Raw genomic sequence first — 22,458 nt, forward strand, 5'->3', positions numbered from 1 at the left:
TGTTTCGCTAGGCTGTAAGTTGGTGACTCAATGGTGATCACAATGGGCCGAAGAGTAGAATCCATTTTGTGGAATTTTGGCAGCCCTAAAGCATAGGTGGTCTCGGCGCCTAAGGGAGGAGACTCTTAACAACAGCCTCTTCCAGTGATGACAGTTTTAGGTGCTCTGACATCTTACTCGTTATTCTGGACGTCGGGTCCCGTGGCAGTTTCCAGTAGGTATCGTCCTCGAGAATCAACTACATTTTAGCGCCTTTGTGAGTTTTATTCAGAATTATGGGTGCATCGCTCTTCTCAGCTGGCGGAACCGCGGTTGTGGGATTGTTTAAGCACTCGACTATTTATAACTGAGTTCGATTCCTGGTATCCATTGCGCCCTGTGATGCTTTTTTGTTTTACAGACCCGACGCTGATTATTTGTGAAACGCAAATTACCTCAACGTTCTCCTACTCTGATGGATGTGATTGTTGGCTAGATTTTAGCAGATCGAGTGCCAGACCCCAAGCGTTATTTAAATTGAAACCTCCATCGCTGTTCATTGAGATTTATGATGGATTTATTTCCATAGACTCCTTAATTATACTGTCCCAGAAACTCGACGTTTGCACCATAATACAGGTCTCATCGAATTTCATTTCATGGTTGTTGTGATCAGACGAAACTACTTTCGTCTGGCAGTAGCTGTGGGTCCTTTGATAATTTTTGGAAGTTTAATCAAACTAAAACAACACTTGACATGTTGATTAGCTTTGTTACACAAAGGAATAAAAGATTTTGCCTGGGGAAAGTTTCCAGAATGAAATTTTCACTCTTCAGCGGAGTGTGCACAGATATGAAACTTCATGGCAGCTTAAAACTGTGTGCCAGACCGAGACTCGAATTCAGGATCCCGGCTGTGGCTGAGCCATGTCTCCACAATATTCTTTCTTCCAGGACTCCTAGACCTGCCCCGGTCTTTTGGCCGAGCGGTTCCATGAGCTTGAGTCTGGAACCGCGCGACTACTACGGTCGCAGGTTCGAATCCTGCCTCGGGCATGGATGTGCGTAATGTCCTTAGGTTAGTTAGATTCAAGTAGTTGTAAGTTCTAGGGGACTGATGACCTCCGATGTCAAGTTGCAGAGTGCTCACAGCCATCTGAACCATTCTTACTAGACCTGCGAGTCCGGCAGGACAGCTTCAGTGAAGTCGGGGTATGTCTGTTTCAGATCAGAGAAATCGAAGGGAAACCAGCGGTTTGTGTAATTAGCTTTGTGGGTCGAACCCTTTGATTTGGACGTTCAGAATATTCTAATATTACCTATGGGGGAAACATACGAAAGTATTTTCTGACCGCCAAGCCCTGTCATTTCTCTTAACATGCAAACTACTACATAAACGAATACCAAGAGGGCAACTCTTCTTACAAGAATTTGGTTTTGACGTCATGTATATAGAACGGGAATAGAACGTAATAACAAACGCAATTTCGCGGCTCCCACAAGGTTTGAATGAATTTGTCAAACCAACAGGACTTCCCCAGTTCCGCATTTTATTGACGCATGATGGCACGTGCCCTCCAGATTACTTAAAAATGTGTCGCAACATGCAGCAAGGGGAACTAAAGTATTTAGTTGATGGCATTGCCGTATCTCTGATACACATGAAGAAACAAAGAGAATCCTCTCGGCATGCTATGGCGATAAAAATAGAATTATACAAGAATCTATTACACCCATTCAATTTCCGAATCCAGAATCCCTTAATTCTTCATTTATCGAATGCAACCGCCACATCCAATCTCTGCGCACGCTCGGTGAAGACGTAAAAGCTTATGGTGGCATGCAATGTAACATTCACGAGATAAATTTTAGCTACAGTGCGACGAGAGGAAACTCTAACAATTATAAACATTATCTATCCGACATATGAAAAAACATTGAAATGAACGATGATTTTTTTTTTGGTGACTTGTCTACTGACTGGTTTGATGCGGCCCGCCACGAATTCCTTTCCTGTGCCGAGCTCTTCATCTCAGAGTAGCACTTGCAACCTACGTCCTCAATTATTTGCTTGACGTATTCCAATCTCTGTCTTCCTCTACAGTTTTTGCCCTCTACAGCTCCCTCTAGTACCATGGAAGTCATTCCCTCATGTCTTAGCAGATGTCCTATCATCCTGTCCCTTCTCCTTATCAGTGTTTTCCTCATATTCCTTTCCTCTCCAATTCTGCGTAGAACCTCCTCATTCCTTACTTTATCAGTCCACCTAATTTTCAACATTCGTCTATAGCACCACATCTCAAATGCTTCGATTCTCTTCTGTTCCGGTTTCCCCACAGTCCATGTTTCACTACATCCAGACGTACATCCTCAGAAATTTCTTCCTCAAATTAAGGCCGGTATTTGATATTAGTAGACTTCTCCTGGCCAGAAATGCCTTTTTTGCCATAGCGAGTCTGCTTTTGATGTCCTCCTTGCTCCGTCCGTCATTGGTTATATTACTGCCTAGGTAGCAGAATTCCTTAACTTCATTGACTTCGTGACCATCAATCCTGATGTTAAGTTTCTCGCTGTTCTCATTTCTACTACTTCTCATTACTATCGTCTTTCTCCGATTTGATGATGATAAATATTAATTATTCATATAATATTTTATGATGTAATTGGACATATCGATGTGTATCATACAAAGACAATGATAATTGTAAATTCCTTTTATGATCTGCGTTTGTCTTCCTTTGTTGGTTGGCTTTTGTAGGGTGCAGACGCAAGGCGCATATCAAACTGAGGTCTGTTAAGAAATTGGAATTATTTGTTAATTATTACTTGAGAATAGAGTTCATTATTATTATAAATATTAGTGAATAATTATTTATAACTTTAATTCCTCTCTCAGTAAGCATTATCTGTGTTAATTATTTCTTTCCGCTGCAAGGAACGCAGCCATTGATGATAGCGATTTGTATCGCGTTTTTGTCTCTGCTTGCCTTAGAAAAAAATGAAATGCTTGATTGATGAAGTGAAAGTAAAGTTTAACAAGCATTTTAAATACTTATCCTATTTGCTCTAACAATAGAAAGTCTCTATTAAGTGTCTGCCGCCATCTTAACAATTATCTCAGCGGTAAATTCAAATTACGCAACTCTGCAGACATAAATGCCGAAGATACTAAAAATGTGTAAAAATAAATGTGCACCGGTGGTCCCGAACTCATTTTAATGAAAATAATTCGACTTGGTTCATTAAAAACAGTGCTCATAGCACGATCCATATAACAAACTTTTCTAGCTGATGTATGGAGCCGAAATTAACAACCTTAATCACGCCTTAGTTATGTAGCTTTTATTTCAAAGATTGTGTATAGTCAGAGCCTCTTCACTGCTGTGCTCTGATAGTCGCGCTGTTTATACGCAGTATGAAAATAGCTGAGGTTACTTCGTGTCCCATAGTGAAACATGGTTAAAAAGTGCCGAGAAATATGTTGTTCTTCATGTCTGTCATACATTTGCAGAGATAATTGGCTTTGAAGTTTTCCGATGAACTGTATTAGATATAGTTGAAACACAAGTACACATTCGTGTATAGCAGAATAGGTAGTGTAGTTGCTACATAACTGAGGCCAGTAAATGGTTCGCTGGTCAATTTTTTTTCTCGTTCAGTTTTATTAGCTACATCTCGTAATTGTAAATTCATCATAATTTTTTATGAATAATTCACGTATTCTTGTTTCTAATTGCGTATAGCAAGCGGAACTCCTGTTTTCATTTCAAATATAAATTCTCAATTATCAATATGTCATGAAAGACTGTTGATACAGGTTGCTTAAATTAAGAAAACATAACAACATAATTTTTCAAGACAAACATGAAAAACCAAGTACTCTTTATTTGGACTATGTACATTGTTTTATACCACAGACTTAGTATGTGTCGTAGAAACATGAAAAACAATCATTTTCACAGCATCGAGCACACCATACAAATGTTGCATCTTTATGTTTGCCACTGTAAGATTACAATATTAACCCAATAGAACTGATGTGGAGCCAAGTTATGGGATTTGGCCCCAGAAATAACAAGACTATTCAGCTGCCAGACGTACTGAAACTAACGCACGCAGCTTTTTCACACGTCACTGCCGAACATTGTCGGGATATAGAACGGCACGTCATAAAAGAAGAAAATGCGGTGGATGGCTTCGTGGATTCTGTTGTTGATCGACTCGTTATCAACGTAGCAGATGACAGTTCCAGCACTAAAATGTATTTCTCGGATTCGTATAAGGAAGGAGCTAAGAGATCACCAGACGACTGACTGTAATTAATAGCTTCGGTATTGAACAGAACGGTGCAATTCCTGCAGCATGCTTTTGCATCACTCGTAACTCGTTCAGAAAAATTACTCTTAAACTCTTAAATTAGGAATTTTTATCATTCTTGCTTGTAATTGGAATACGATGTCAGATGAGAACGAGTGCATTTTATGCTTTGCGTCTGATCACGAAGGAAGCGCGCGGTAATGCTAGAGTTTCTCCGAATATTATTTAATTCTCTTTAAAAGTTAAAAGACATTCGAAGCTATACTGTTTCTCTGTTCGTCTCTTTTTTACGTGTGAACTGCAACTGCTCACATCATTGCAGGTTAGTTGGACCGCTGGTTGACCAGTGCTGTCCAAATTTAATGCGTCGGTGAAGCTGCTGTCCCTCACATTATCGCTCACTCTGTGTGCGTAAAACACAGGATTAAACGTATCCTTATGATCGTACTTGACTGTACTGGACACAACTTGGCTTCCGCACCCTGTGAAACGAAACCCATTGAGATTTAAAGAAACGCGGATTAATATGTGGCGTAATGTTTAAATCAGGTTTATTCTTATGATGAACAGAGTATAACTGTAAAAAACCACAAGTCGATACGTGTAAGGACGTGTAAGGAAGCAGCACAGAACAACGTCACTTCTGTTAGTAAAATACACGCAACTACACCCACCTTTACGTTCTTGCAAACTGCTCAGGTGCGCATCGTAGGACCAACAGGACTAAGTAAACTCACTCGATGTGTGTTAGACAATGGAAGACAAGCATCTTTCATTGCAAAGTCATTAACAGAAGATATGAAATGGCCTGCCCTGAACCAACAGTAACTTACAGTATGCACGTTCGAATCTCACTATGACGTAGCCTTGTCAGTTTCGAAATTAGAGGAATGTGGACTAATTCTACGACTTACAACAAAGCGTATGAAAGTGACCACTACTTCACCCCTCGGCTGAGAGTTTCACAAGATATTAAGACATGTGTGCACGCTACAGTTAGGTGGTCCATTGACAGATTCCCAAGAAGATTTGCCGATCGAGCTTTTGATTGGCAATGATCATTACTGAAAGGTTGTCATCAATGATTTACCAATCTGTATTTCTAAATTCGTTATTTTGTTTCCCACCGTATTCGATTGGATCCTCAGTAGCTGCAGATCTGCTGTCTCTGCTAGTTTAGCTGTTGTTAACTTTGTACTTCAGACTCAAAAGTCCACAGATGACCAATTGAGACGATTCTGGGATCCAGATACTATTGGCATAACTGAACATCATGATGTGGTAAAGTCTAATAAAGATTCTGCCCTCCTTCAAGAAATTAAGGCATCTTTCCTTGTGCGAGATCATCGAAGAGTCGTTTGTCTTCTTAAGAAATCAAATATTATTTTACATTCTACTAACTGCTTGAACGCAGGAAGATTTCGAAGTTTACATAGAAGATTTCTTGATTCCTTAAAGGACACTTACCACTGTATTATGTTTGAATGTATTGCAAGAACCATATAGAGACCGTCCGGTTAGCCGCGCGGTCTAACTCACTGCTTTCAGGGCGGGAAGGCGTGCCGGTCCCTGGCACGAATCCGCCCGGCGGATTAGTGTCGTGGTCCGGTGTGCCGGCCAGCCTTTGGATGGTTTTTAAGGCGGTTTTCCATCTGCCTCGGCGAATGCTGTCTGATTCTCCTTATTCCGCTTCAGTTACATCAAGTCACCGATTGTTGTGCAAACACTGTCTCCACGTACGCGTACACTGCCATTAGAACATTCGGGTTACATTCGTCTGGTGTGAGACGTTCCCGGTGGCGTCCACAGGGGGCTGAATCACACAATAACCCAGGGTTTGATGTGGGTCGGCGGTGGGGTGAGTGGACTGCTGTAGGCTGTTGCGTACCACTGAGGGCTACAGTTGGGACGAAGCTTCTCCTTCGTTTCTAGGTCCCCAATTCAATACAAATACAATACCACATAGAACTCGCTACTCTTGAAGTCTCAAGTAACACCATATTTTACCTTCCACGTCATGCATTTAGGAAGGAGAAACTTGGTACAATAAAGTGAAGGATCGTTTTCGATGCGTCTTCTCGCGAGATCACCGTACCCTTGTAACCTCCCAACAGACAAAAAATTATGAATAATATTCACATTTAGTGTAACCTCCCAACAGAAAAGTTCCGAAACCTCCCAACAGTAAAAAAATATAATTATATCGTTCACATTCAGTTTCACAATTTCAATAATTGACTGTGAATTTAAACTGGTAAATTTTCGGCGTAAGCAGTGCTGCATCATGGCCCTGAAAGATCATACTGAATAAATTGGAAATTCTTACCTCAGTCAAGTCGCCGGATAACGCATGTATATCTGCTCCTATATGAAACTAAACTTTTCTGACACAGCCGAGCGCAATGCTGCCGATAGATTTGTCATGTATAAAAAGAAACAACTGATTTTTATTTTCAATAATCGGGATGACCAAGGATTGGAGAAATTAGTAAATTCTTTAAATTGAAATGAAGAATTGTCAAAAGTTACTTTTCATGAGAAAGATTATTATTAAGAGATTTTTTCAAACATTTACATGGGACTTGATATAACAATACTACATATGCACGAGGCTTCTTTTACGTTATACTACATCGCTCAGGCTCCGCCATTGCTCCCCACGACCGGCCCAGTCAAAACGATACACCAGACTGCTCGCTACTACTTACTGCTACTGACACAGTTCTTACTGCTGACAACACTGCTTTCTGGTCTGAGATTATCTTATAGCTTACATATCGCAGGCAGCGCATGAGCAGTCCATCGAAATTACATCTGCTCAAGTGCGCTAGCAACAAATTCCTTAATCATGCACCTCTTACATAATCCACCACCTGGGGGGGGGGGGGGGGGTGCAAAAATTTGGCAGCGATGGTGAGTTAATTGGACTTGCCATAAGCAACAAATTTTTCTATAATCTATTTAGTTACTAAGTCTGCAGTCACAGAGTATATACATTATTGATAAGTGCACAACATATTAAGAAGTGAAATAGAGTGCACACGCACACAGTTGAGAACATATTAAGAAATGACAAAATGTATATGCAATGAGTACAAAATATATTAACAAATGACATAAAGAGCACACACACTGAAAAGTCTTTAGCATTTTACAAGAACTGAATATATTGAGACATGAAATAAAGTGCACACACACTGTAAAAGTCTTTACGATTTTACAAGAACTAGGCAAGGAATGGGAAGTATAGCATCATGGTTGTAGCACAGTAGGTTGCATGTTGCTGCACTGAAAGTCCATATCTTTCTACAGAAGCACAACACCAAGTGAGACAATCTGAAGTTCTCTTCCCTCAAGTATTAATCAGTGTAGCCAAGACACTGAAATGTTGTATTAATATTGTATGTTATCATTTTGGTGGTACATTAGGTACACCAAACAGTAGGACCATAATAACATCTCCATCGTTCAAGGTGGTGGACAGCTTGATATGTCAACACCACATTCTTGTAGAATCCATACTCTTTCACCAACGTAGAATTAGTGCAAAAACCAAATATAGTGCTCCATGATCATGAGGATGGACAGAACATACGGTTATTGCAGTAATTGGTGGTAATTAGGTCAGAAGGTGAAGGACATTAAGTCTTATGCTACTCATCATTCAGAATTAAATTAGTGTATCAACCGATTTGAATAATTATTGGCACTCATTGGCTAGTTACTAAGAATTTCTGTACTATGTATGACTACAAAACATTATTCATAAATCATCTAATTAAAGTAATTATTGGCATAGCAATAATGCATAAGTCATCTGATTATAGTAATCATTGACATTGCACTTATGCATAAGTCATAACAGTAATCATCGGCATTCATTTACGCATAAGTCATCTCATTCCAGTAATCATTGGCATTCATTTATGCAGTGTTACAAAACATCATTCATAAGTCATCTCATTACAGTAATCATTGGCATACCATTTATGCATGAGTCATCTCATTATAGTAATCATTGGCATACCATTTATGCAGTATTACAAAACATCATTCATAACTCATCTTATTACAGAAATTACTGGCATCATGTCATCTAATTACAGTACTCATTAGCATTCAGTTATGCATAAGTCATCCCATTACAGTGATCATTGTTATAGCATTTATACAGTATTACAAAACATCATTCAGTATTATACAGAAGTCATCATTCAGAACAAGAGTTATTGCATGTAGCAACAAGCTGCTAGTGACTATATATGATATCATGCAAGTGACATAAGACATATTTAAAATGTAAGACATTGTAACTATTACTCAAGGTCTGTAGTCCAATAATACATAGACATAAGGGAATCAATACATAAGAAAAATTTGCATTATATTTACGACTAGAAATATATCTTAAACTGGTAGCATTATTTAGTTATATACTGGTAATAGTTGGGACATAATAAAAAAAAAAAACTTTGTGCTAGCAATGCATTGCGTTGGGATCGGTAATTAATTGCTGGGGGATGAAAATATTTGCTTTTGACTTAATGCTGGCAATAAGGATTAATAATGTCATTCGTCATGAGTCAGCTGTAGCAAGGTTATGAAACAAGTAGAACATATGTGATCACATTCATAAATGATAGACACAACTCGGTAATGCAAATACTAGAACAGGTTTAATAACTAACTGCTTATAACATATTAATGTCATGAATAGCTTCTCCAGGAAAAAATACAAAGTGGATTATTGAGCTGAAAGAACAAATGTATATTATGCTGAAAAGTAGTAAACCTCGAATTAACAGGTAATGAAACATGAACTTAATATGTATGTACTCTAGCTGTCTTTCCCAAAACATTTAGTCATTATACTATGCAATATAAGACATACTGTCAACAGGAACTGCAACAAATACTTAAATAACTACATAGCATCTCCTAACGAATACAAAATATATAAACCTTGTCATCATCATCATATGCAAAGAAAAACTGCATTATTCATATTACCATATTCTTCATATAATTATTCATCATCATTTATTATCATCTGCAAAAAATAGACACTTCATTATTCATATTACCATTTCCTTCATACAACTATTCATAGTATAGAGTTTATTACTTCTAGCATATTTCACCACTAAAATTAACATGTGTAGTTCTGTCTGACAGCCTGTATCAATCGCCTCGTATTCTGAAAGAAAAATAATTAGTTAAGACTGCTATTATACGATGTGTATTGTATATTCTTGTTAATGCTTGTTAATTCTGATTCATTTACTTTTCATGACAAGTTATTGCATTTTCTTTCGTTCATTCAGAAGGTGAAATTCCCATTTCATAGTAAACCACTGTGGTTTGTTTAATTTCTTTCTTTTACTCGGCATTGTTTTCTGAAAAGGATGAATATGGATTAATATCTTGCATTTAAATCATATACTCATTAAATGAAAACTTGTTTCTAGTGATATGACTAAGCATACAGCATAGCGTGACAGAAAACTTATTATGTCAAAAACATAGACAGTTTTCAAGTGTGAAAATGTACACACAGTATCATAATGTTGTAGCAAAAAATGTAGAATAGTCAAGATATTGAGATATCATCAGGAAAAATGTCAAAGTCAACTGGTGTTTGTTATATCTTATAGATTTCGCAGTGCATACAGACAAAATTCTACTTTCGTTAGGAAAATAATCATACACACCAAAAAATGGAAAATGTGCATGGTATGAGGTATAACGACAAGAAAAGCGACCTGCTAACCTTACCTTGCCGGGCACTTGCCAAGAAAAAATATGATCATCATCAGTAAGTAGTCACATAGATATAATTACGTAAGTCGTCACATGAATGTCAATAAATGGCATTGCAGTGTGATAAATCATTAAGTATGTTCATTCAATAAAGAGGTTGATATTGGAAATATGGTGATTGCCCTTGCTTTTTTTGGTTCTTAAAGTTTCGACATGTACTACATTCGGGTGAGGAAAGCTGCGAATTCTATATGGACCAGCGCGTATAAGCTCAAATTTACTGCATCTAGTTTTTCCTCTGTTGGATAAATAATGTGTGCGTACTGATATCTTCTGTCCTATGTGAAAGTCACGGCGTATACGAACCTGTTTTTGCTGTCTTCTCCGGCGCTCTGCGGCACGTTTGATGTTGTTGAGTGCAATGTCGATTATTTCATGGTGGCGTAGTCAACGAGATGTAGGAAAAGATACTAATTCTTTAATTTTGTTGGGTGGTTCAAAATTTTTCAATATAACAGTCGGGGATAACATAATAGATTCATTTGGTATGGAGTTAATTACACCTGGAATGAGAGTATGTGTGTATCCCAATCAATATGTTTTTTTATGGCAGTATATTCTACATAGTTTACCAGTTTCTTTCATCAGTCATTCAGAAGGGTTCGAAGAAGCGTGATACTTGGATATATAGATCGGAGAAATGTTTCTAGCTCGTAACATACGTGTCCATATCGCAGATCGAAATTGTGGTCCATTGTCAGAAATTGCTTTCAATACATGCCCTACATGAAATAGAAAATGTTTTACAAATGCTTTCGAAACAGATTTAGCAGTAGCTTTGCGTAATGGAGTGAAGGTAACAAATTTCGAAGTGAGTTCAACAGCGACAAAGATGTAGCAAAAACCTCTATTAGCTCTGGGAATTGGACCAAGAATGTCTACAGCGGCCATGTGTCTCAATTTAACGGGGACAATGGGATGTAATGGATTAACATGTGAAGTCGTGTCTGATTTAGCTTTCTGGAAGATTTTACATGACGTTAAAACTCGTCGAATGCGTTTTTCCATGTTGGCAAATCAACAGTTTTGTCTCAGTATAAGAAAACATTTCCTGGCTCCATAATGTGCGTAACTTAAATTAGTATATCAAATAAATTTTTTAACAAGCTCGTGAGGAATACATATTAACCAGTTGTTGCTGTCAGGGTGAGAGCGGCGAAACAGAATGTTATTGCGTACCGTGTAATGGTTTCTAATGGTAACGTTATTCCTATCTTGCTAAAGGTGTTTAATTTCTTTCCACACGTTGTCTTTGTTCTGTTTTTGTGCTATGTCTCGTAATAACGATGAAATGAAATTTTCAAATGCAACTTGTTGAATATACATGACGCTAGAATTTGCTTCGCAGAAGTTGTTGCGATGTCTTGCTGATTGTTGCTGAGAGAGCGAGATAGTGCGTATGCTACAATATTTTGTGTACCGGGAATGTGGACAGTTGTAAAATTAAATTCCTGTAAATAAAGTTTCCATCTGCTTAATTTGTCATGTGTAAATTTAGCGGAGAGTAAAAACTGTATAGCTCTATGATCTGTGTAAACGGTAGTAGAAACATACACAATTGGATAAGTGCAGATTCACTGTATGGCTCACGTAAGTACTGGTTTTGTTGGACCATGCGTTCAAAAAATTGCGTGACAGTGGGAAAATTTGAGTTCTCATAATTCGGTAAACAAATTAATTGATCCTTGATTCCGCGCTGTGTCGTCTTCGACCAATACGCTGACAGAGAAGCATTCTGAAATTCTTCTACCGAGTAGCATTGTCTCGCGATCGGTCTCATACGAATTGCCGGTTCGCCTTCCAAAAAACTCCAAATAAATTCACGTTTGTGTGTTACGGGCCAAGTTGATGGAAAAGCAAAGCTAAATTGTTGTATCCAATCCAGGGGGTGAATGTGTTCTTTCATTCATAAATACCTTAAATTTTCTCACGGATAGAAAGAGCTTGTAATCAAAATTATCGTCTCTGAATGTCTGAACAGGTTCAGGATTGTATGAGAGAATCTATTTGTCTGTGTCTGTTCGGATTCTAAGTCACATACACTCTGTAAATTACCTAAATTATACTGGCTGTGTGAGTGTGAGAAATGTTCGGAAAGAGGCGTATGCTGTATCGTGTTAGAGGCTGAGACATTTTTCATCTGTCACTTCTTGCTGTAAAGATGACAATTTTCTACGTAATATATTATTGGACGAACCTATCTCACTGATTGTTTGCTGTATGTTTTGGAATTCAGGTGTTTGATTAAACGAAACTGGTGACGTATCGTCTGATTTGGTGTCATTGTTATTTTCGATAACGTCAATACGACTGGCCAATTCATCAAATTTTTCAGTCAGTGCTTTTACCTGATCGTCGTTTTTAGTGTCATAAGCATTAATTTGTTTCTGCATTTTACGTGTGGTTTTGTTTAATTTCTTAACGTCTGCTTTAATGGCATGGGGATCCTGTGTTAATTCTAATTGTTCAAGTCTGTTGGTCATTGTCTGAAAGTCTACTGTATATTTATTTTCCGAAGTCTGAATATTAGCATCTGTTTTTGTTTTTAGATCGGATATTTCACCATGCATTTCAGTGTTCAACTGTTTGATAGTATTGATTTCGTCTGATACTGTAGCAATGTTGTCTACGTATGTTTTTGCTTTCGTAAATAACTTATGCTTATCTTCCTGTCTCTGTACAGTAATTGTTTCCATGACTTGTTTCTTTACTTTGTTTTGTTCCTGTATAAATTTACGGTAACGCGTTTCACTGTTTTGTAGGTGGTGATTAAAACGTTCGTCAATTTGGCTGTTCTGTTTGTCAAATTCGTTTCTATTTTCGCATCCTGTGTGCGTGAAAGTTCTGATGACAATTTAAACTCGTCGCGTAACTGTGTTGCGTTTTCAGAACATTGTTTAGCGACTGTGCTAGTTTCATCTCTAAGTAATTTAGTTGTGGCAGCATGTGTATTGCTTATCTCTTCACTATTATTCCTGGCGCAGGCCTTAATTTCCTCATGTAATCATTTTTTAGTTTCATTAAATTGCTCTGCAACGCCTGTAATCTGTTCAGTAAGCTGTTCAATAGAGGTGTCAAGTTTTTCATTAATTTGTTTGAACGACCTGTCATGGTTTTTAGTCGCCTGTTTGAATTTTTCATTAAGTCGTTTGAAATTGTTGTCGTGTTTTTCATTCGACTGTTTGAGATTTTCACCAAGTTGTTTGACATTGTTGTCTTGTTTTTCATCCGACTGAGATTTTCATTAAGTTGTTTGTTCGATTCATTGAGTTGTTGTTTGAGCTTTTCATTATTTTCATTAATTTGTTGTTTGAGATTTTCATTAAGTTGTAGCAATAATGCCATAACTCGATCCATGCCAAAATTAGCTGCTGTATTCTCTGTGCTGTGTGATGGTGTATCTGCATGTGTCACGTCTTGTGTAACCATTCACGAAAAGGTTTGCCAATCGGATGTGCACTGTTGGTCACTAAATCGCAATCAAATAAATTTTTCGATTTGTGTATATTGTTCACCTTCGTTAGAAACATTTATCTGTTCACTGTGTAACTTTTGCAAATCAGGTGTGTCAAACTGGGCAGCGTTCATTGTAACGGAAAGTGCCGTGTCATCATTTGTTAAATTTACATTGGACACAATTGAATTTGTTTGCTCATCATTTAGACTAGAATCATTACTGGTGGTCGGTACGCACTGATTGTAACTGGAGGGTTATCATTAAGACACTGAGTGTCGTTAGTATTATCAGTCAAATAATTCAAGTCGGCTTTTTCACTCATAACGGATCGTGATGTACTGTTAGCAGTTTTTCGCGGCATTTTCACAAGTCAACGATAAGCACAAAATCAAACAAAAAGACAAAGCAAAAATGGAACAATTACAGTGACAACCAAGAGCAATAAATTGGCGATGATCTGTGAAAGAAAGAGTGACAAATTAGTAAATGCGTTGCGCCAGATGCAACCTGCCTTTAACAATAGTGTAAATAGCAGATATATAACTAACTACTTCTCAGAAATTCACAAAGAAAATAAGATCCTGGCCGGTTGTCGACAAGTGTAACCTCTCAACAGAAAAATATTATGAATAATATTCACATTTAGTGTAACCTCCCAACAAAAGTTCCGTAACCTGCCAACAGTAAAAAATACAATTATATCGTTCACATTCAGAATAATCTACCAACAGAAAAATTGCGTAACCTATCAATAATAAAATGTGACTAATCTCTCATTAAAAAAAGCTTGTGGCTCACTTATAGTCTTTCAATAATTAACTGTGAATTTAAATTGGTAAATGTTCAGCGTCAGCAGTGCTGCGTCATGACCCTGAAAGATCATACTGAATAAATTGAACATTCTTACCTCAGTCAAGTCGCCGGATAAAGCATATATATCTGCTCCTATATGAAACTAAACTTTTCTGGCACAGCCGAGTGCAATGCTGGCCGATAGATTTGTCATGTATAGAAAGAAACAATAATCCGAATGCCCAAGGATCGGAGATATTAGTAAATTCTTTAAATTGAAATGAATGATTGTCAAAAGTTACTTTTTATGAGAAAGATTATTAAGAGATTTTTTAAAAACATTTACATGGGACTTGATATAACATTAGTACATATGCGCGAGGCTTCTTTTACGTTATACTACATCGCTCAGGCTCCGCCATCGCTCCCCACGACCGGCCCAGTCAAAACGATACACCAGACTGCTCGCTACTACTTACTGCTACTGACACAGTTCTTACTGCTGACAACACTGCTCTCTGGTCTGAGATTCTCTTATAGCTTACATATCGCCGGCAGCGCGTGAGCAATCCATCGAAATTACATCTGCTCAAGTGCGCTAGCAACAAATTCCTTAATCATGGACCTCTTACACCCTCTCTCAACAACACTTTGGAGGCGGGACCAAATCTTCCGCCAGAAGTACTTGTTCTGATATGGTTCCGAATACATTGCTTGGCTGTTATTAGCAATGTTACGCAAAGAATTCCGCAACTTATCTTGCACGAAGATGACGTGGACTTGACGAGATTTCTATGGCATCAAGTTTGTCAAGATAGTCACGGAAACTACCATATGGCGAACGAAGTAAGAACTTAATGTCTCACTTGACTTAAAATTCAGCTTGACATGTAGTCCATTGCAGCTTTCAGCAACGCTGAAGGAACGCGGTTAAGAGACCGCATTTCCAGTCGCCGCGCAGGCACTAACCAACAATGTTTTCAAGGATGACTTCGCGTTTGGTGCAGATGGCGACACTGAAGCTGTCGCTCTGTATCACGAACTGAAGGCCCTTACGAAACTAAGGAACTTTCAGTTAATGAAATAGGCCACTACTTGAATCTTAAGGAGTAGCGAGTTCTATATGATATTGTATTTGTATTGAACTGGGGTCCTAGAAACGAAGAAGATGCTTCTACTCAAGTTTTAAGTGCAAAGTGGAACATAGCAACTGACAACTTGTACATTAACACCCATGATGTCACAGAAAAATTATCTGATGAACTTGCTACCAAAAGAAAACTATTACAGACTGTAGCTAAATTTCACGATCCACTAGGATTATTCTGACCTGTGTCAATCGTGGCAAAACTTTATTCCAAGGAACCTGGTTTAGGGGAAATGACTGGAGCGAATTGCTACCCAACACTCTGGCAACACTTCGGAATACTTGGGAGTCTAATTTACCTCCATTGTCTTCCATTAGTATCCAATGATGGATATAAGCTACAAATACCGCGATGTTCAGTTTCACGTATTTTGTGATGCTTCGAACGCGCGTGTGGCACAGCTCTGTAGATCCGCCAACACAGTGATTTACTTGGCCTGTAGCAAGAAAAGACTGAGCACTCTTAAATCTTTAATTATTAATCACAAAGCGTGGGTTTACCACATTTAAATTCTCATTGCAGTATAAACATAAATACCTGAACTCACGACACAGCATGGCTTCAAAATTTCTACCTGGACAACCAATGGTCGTGAAACTTTCGTATTACATTCCAGCCAATCACATTAATAACTTATAAACACGGTTTGTAAAATGCAAACGTTTGCACTATAATCAATTTTAATAATCCACAATCGCTCAAAAAACAACATCAGAAGTTCGATACGGAGCATGTAAGCCTGTTTCTACAATCTTTCGGACCAAAATAGGCACGAGGGCCACCATAACATAAGTACGCTAGTTACTTTTAGGAGAGGTGCTCCCATTAGCTTATTCACCGAGCAGATATTTACTTAAGCGACAGGTAAGATAGTTAACGCAAATAGAAGGCATTTCTAAAGTTTTTTTCCTTCCTCCCTTTTAACAAGGGGTTTTAGTAAGGTGGAAATTACACTTTGAGGAGACGCAATAGCAATCTAGCGGGTACGTTTCGCGAGGACACCATGCCACTACACACGTACTAAACTAGCCGCGTAACCGCAGTTCAAGCGAAACATTAATAACACAGTTCCATATTCCTGACACCCAAATAGTCGAGATCAAAACAAAACCAAAAATCTCAAGAGCGCAAGATCCGGCTTAGCTGCAGAACAGATCTTACTTCATGCGGTTGCCTTCACAAATACAGGTATTGAAATGAAAACAAGAATGTGTAACAACATTCCCTAATCAGCACAATGTTCTTCTTTAGGTCCCGGTAGCACTAGACAACGCTGACATGCCAATGTTAACAAACCTTTAAGGCAACACCCTCCAACTGACAAGCCAAAACCAATGTGACCCCTTATCAGCTCCGTGACAAGACTCTAACCCCCAACTACTGTAAGTGCAACTCACTTAGAATAAATACAGCGCAAATAGTATGGTGGACACATATATCCAGGAATTAACAGAACACTAGACTGAACTAGAATTAACCTTCATAATACAGCACTATATCTTGGGAGACAAGGAACTAACTGCCCACCCGAAATTCTGCAACTACAGGGCGGGAGGATGAACTACCAAAACCTAGAAGTGCAAACGTACACAAATAACTACCAAAATACACCACTACACCTGTTGGCAACGATGTGTGGAGGAATCTGCACTGTCAGAATTGCACCAGTGAACACAACAGAGGATTGCCACGGCGGTGGCCACAAGGCGGAAAAGACGACTGGATGAACTCAATCCCAAAGGGCGGCCAACTTGAAACATTCACTCTCAACTTTTTTTCTCCTTTCCCTCGGCGCACTCTGTCGTTTGTCTGGGACTGCTGTGCACAACTCTGAGCCGTCCCCAGTCGTCCCGGCGGACACCGACCCAGCCGAACTGCTCCCGGAATCAAACCCTCGCCGAACGGCATCTCCACCGCCCCATGGTGGTTACTGTTTGTTTGCCTTCGTCGACGCAGGCGACGATTAGACTGCCATCCGCCTCCCGCGGACAGAGTGGCCCAACCAGGCTGGCGTTCCTCGACGTGTAGAAGTGCGGATGCGATAACAACACCCGTATGTGGAAGGCAGGATGCCGACGTCACCAGAGCAGACACGAAGGCCACTGCAGGACAACCTCCCCCAGCATGTCTTTTATTTACTTCTTTATTGTTATTTTTATCACGTTATACAAAGGCTGGCTGTCAGCAGCAGAGTACGCCGCTCTTCAGCCATGAGCTGGACAACAAGTATTACATAGGGGAGGCAGAGAGAAAACAATCAAAACGGTAGGCAAAAAAGTAGAGACTAAAAAACAAAAAAAAAACATGGAGCCGTTCACGCTGGACGAGAAATATCTCTAATACTAGTTGACACGGCGCACATAACATGGATGACGGCGACGGCAAACGTGAACAGCGGCGGCTTGATGGCGAAAGAACACAAGACACAAACGAAGGCACACACATGTGACACTGATGGCGATGATCTCCAGCGCACGAATGTTCACTGACCGTGTGCGAGTCCGGGGACCTGCCAAGAGAGGAGGAGTAGGAGGAAGGGGAATGGGAGAGGGAGAGGGGGGTAGATGCCATGGGTAGGGAAGATAGGGGGAGGGGTGGAAGGGGAGGGGAGCCTGGGGGAAGAGGGGTGGAGGAAGGGGATGGGGGGAAAGGGAACGAGAAGGGAGGGAGGGTGCCAAAAGGAAAGGACACAGGAAGTGGGGGCGGGGAGGATCAAAGTTGATAGGAGGGGTAGGTGGAGGGGAGGAGGACATCATCAGGGAGGGGGAGCTGGCGGAAGCCACCTTGTGAGAGGGTAAGCAGGGTGGAGAGATGGAGACCAGGTGGGACATGGGAATACAGGTGCGGCAGCGTGCGGGGGTGGGAAAGGATGGGCGAGACAAGCGGGTGAGGAGGGTCGAGTTTGCGGGAGGTGTTTTCGAAGGAAAACGAGGAGGTGGGGGAAAGGAATGAGATCATGCAGGATCCGCATGGGCGAGGGGAGACGGATGCGATAGGCGAGGCGGAGAGTATGGCGTTCGAGGATTTGAAGGGATTTATAAAAGGTAGGGAGGGGGGCGGAGATTCAGGCCAGATGGGCGTAGCAAAGGATAGGGCGGATGAGGGATTTATAGGTGTGGAGGATGGTGGAGGGGTCCAGACCCCACGTACGGCCTTAAAGGAGCTTAAGGAGACGGAGTCGGGTGTGCCTTGGCTTGGATTGTCCAGAGCTGGGGGGTTGAAGCTAGCAGACATAGCAGTACTCTGTAATGAAAATGATTACATGGAAAATGTAACTGCCGATTTTGTTAAAAGCAAACAGTTTTCATTTATTTCTCTGTGAAACTATGAAGGAAGAATTATTAGTGTACAAAAGTCACAGCACAGCGGAATGCAAAGTCACATTCTATCGCTGAATCATGGCTACTAGGAAACAATACAAGACGTGTTGGGCGGTCCACAATAAACCCACAGGAACTGAAATACGACGAAATGCAGAGGTAAAAACCGATCTTCAATATTTTCAAGCCCATCGCCACCAACATGTATCCAGAAAGGACAACACACATAAACGTTATCATTGTGTGTGCAAAACGTCATTGTAAAACTTTTACCTAACGTTTCTTTCTGTTTCTCTGAGGGGGGCCTTAAAACAAGCCCGCATCTCGTGGTTGTGCGGTAGCGTTCTCGCTTCCCGCGCCCGGGTTCCCGGGTTCGATTCCCGGCGGGGTCAGGGATTTTCCCTGCCTCGTGATGGCTGGGTGTTGTGTGTTGTCCTTAGGTTAATTAAGTTTAAGTAGTTCTAAGTACTAGGGGACTGATGACCATAGATGTTAAGCCCCATAGTGCTCAGAGCCATTTGAACCTTAAAACAAAATAATCACATATATACACACATCAGCAAAAGTTTTGCATCAGCATGGTTCCCAGAACTCCTGAAGACAGACGTTGACTGTGGATTTTGTATCACTGAAATGATACCTTTGACTGTTCAGAGGTGTCACCAATCAAACCCAAACATGTAAACAACCGTGCATGAGTAGCGCCAATTACACGGAGGGGGACCGACAGCCAATCAGTTCCAGTCATTCAACCACGATATACACGACTCGAGTTGTCTGTAGTTCAACCATGCCTACACGGTCAATACCGCAGTTCGATCGCGTCCGCATTGTTACTTTGTGCCCGGAAGGGCTCTCAACAAGGGAAGTGTCCAGGCGCCTGGGAGTGAACCGAAGCGATGTTGTTCGACCATGTAGGAGATGCAGAGAGACAGGAACTGTCGATGACATGCCTCGCTCAGGTCGCCCAAGGGCTATTACTGCAGAGGATGACCGCTACCTACGGATTATGGCTCAGAGGAAACCTGAGAGCAACACCACCATGTTGAATAACGATTTTTGTGCAGCCACAGGACGTCGTGTTACGACTGAAACTGTGCACAATAGGCTGCAGGATGCGCAACTTCACTTCCGACGTCCATGGCGAGATCCATCTTTGCAACCACGACACCATGCAGCGCGGTACAGATGGGCCCAACAACATGCCGAATGGGCCGCTCAGGATTGGCATCATGTTGCCTTCACCGATGAGTGTCGCATATGGCTTCAACCAGACAATCTTCGGAGACGTGTTTGGAGGCAACCCAGTCTGGCTGAACGCCTTAGACGCATTGTCCAGCGAGTGCGGCAAGGTGGAGGTTCCCTGGCGTTTTGGGATGGTATTATGTGGGGCCGGCGTACGCCACTGGTGGCCATGGAAGGCGCCGTAACGGCTGTACGATACGTGAATGCCATCCTCCGACTGATAGTGCAACCATATCGGCAGCATATTGGCGAGGCATTCGTCTTCATGGGCGACAATTCCCTCCCCCATCTTGCACATCTTGTGAATGACTTCCTTCAGGATAACGACATTGCTCGACTAGAGAGGCAGCATGTTCTACAGACATGACATTATCGAACATGCCTGGGATAGACCGAAAAGGGCTATTTATGGACGACGTGATCACCAACCAGTCTGAGGGATCTACGCCGAATCGACGTTGAGGAGTGGGACAATGTGGACCAACAGTGCTTTGATAAACTTGTGGATAGCATGCCGCGACGAATACAGGCATGCATCAATGCAAGAGAACGTGCTACTGGGTATTAGAAGTCCCGGTGTGTACAGCAATTTGGTACATGATCTCTGAAGGTCTCGCTCTTTGGTGGTAGAAAATGCAATGTGTGGTCTTCATGAGCAATAAGAAGGGCGGAAATGATGTTTATGTTGATGTCTATTCCAATTTCTTGTATAGGTTCCGGAAATCTTTGAACTGAGGTGATGCAGTACTTATTTTAATGTGTGTATTTTCTCTTCATCAGAAGAGACCGCCGAGCATTTCATCTATACCTTCATCTACACAGATGTTCCACTCGCAATTAAATAAAGGGAAAACCGAATGTCTATATGCCTCCTTATGGGCCCTAATTCCTCGTATCTTATCTGTGTGGTCCTTATGCGTAATGTGTGTTAGCGGCACTGGTGGTTGTAAAATATTTCAGGAAATTTGCAGAAGGAATCACTCGAGAGTTCCAAAGTACTACCTGCTGTCCAGCTACCACAACGAGTTTGAGTATGGAGTTAAAAACAATGGGTTACAATGATCTAGCAGCTTCTCATAATCCACATATCTCTCTAGTCAGTGCTAAGGAACAGTTGGAGTGGTGTAAAGAATGACGCCACTGGTCGTAGATGACTGGAAACAAGTCATTTGGAGTGATGAAACATGCCGTACCCTGTGGCAAACCGATGGAAGACTGTGTGTGTGACGAATGCCAGGAGACACAGTGCGTGCAGAATAGCATGGGCAGAAGATGCGCAAACAGTGGGGCATGCACTGGGAGAGCGACAGCGGTGGGGGTATGAGCAGGCGCTTCAGGGGAAATGCCAAGTGCTGGAGGGGAAGGGCCATTCTAAACTGTAGCCTAAGCACACATTTTCTGCAAATATTAAGGAGGGGCCCCAGTGCTAACACTACGGCGGTGGCGTTTGAAAGAGATCTACCTTCACCTCTGCTTTGATTAGTATCTAGAATGAATTCCGCTGAAAATGGAGCGATTTATTTTCGCCCTCATTGTTAAGATAGGTTACTTTCAGGGAAGAGTAATTAATGGCGAATTTTGAGTATCACTTACACATGTTAAAATTTGCTGTTCTTTATAGACGAATGGAAAAACTGGTAGAAGTCGACCTCAGGGAAGATCAGTTTGGATTCCGTAGAAATGTTGGAACACGTGAGGCAATACTGACCTTACACCTTATCTCAGAGGAAAGATTAAGGAAAGGCAAACCTACGTTTCTACCATTTCTAGACTTAGAGAAAGCTTTTAACAATGTTGACTGGAATACTCTCTTTCAAATTCTAAAGGTGGCAGAGGTAAAATACAGGGAGCGAAAGGCTATTTACAATTTGTACAGAAACCAGACGGCAGTTATAAGAATGGAGGGGCACGAAAGGGAAGCAGTGGTTGGGAAGGGAGTGAGACAGGGTTGTAGCCTCTTCCCGATGTAATTCAATCTGTATATTGAGCAAGTAGTAAAGGAAACAAAAGAAAAATTTGGAAGTAGGTATTAAAATCCATGGAGAAGAAATAAAAACTTTGAGGTTCGATGATGACATTGCAATTCTGTCAGAGACAGCAAAGGACTTGGAAGAGCAGTTAACGGAATGGACAGTGTTTTGAGAGAAGGATATGAGATGAACATCAACAAAAGCAAAAGGAGGATAATGGAATGTGATCGAATTAAGTCAGGTGATGCTGAGGGAATTAGATTAGGAAATGAGACGCTTAAAATAGTAAATGAGTTTTGCTATTTGGGGAGCAAAATAACTGATGATGGTCGAAGTAGAGAGGATATAAAATGTAGACTGGCAATGGCAAGGAAAGCGTTTCTGAAGAAGATGAATTTGTTAACATTGAG

This window comes from Schistocerca gregaria, chromosome 9 (genome assembly GCF_023897955.1).
Source record: "Schistocerca gregaria isolate iqSchGreg1 chromosome 9, iqSchGreg1.2, whole genome shotgun sequence".
Classification (NCBI taxonomy): domain Eukaryota; kingdom Metazoa; phylum Arthropoda; class Insecta; order Orthoptera; family Acrididae; genus Schistocerca; species Schistocerca gregaria.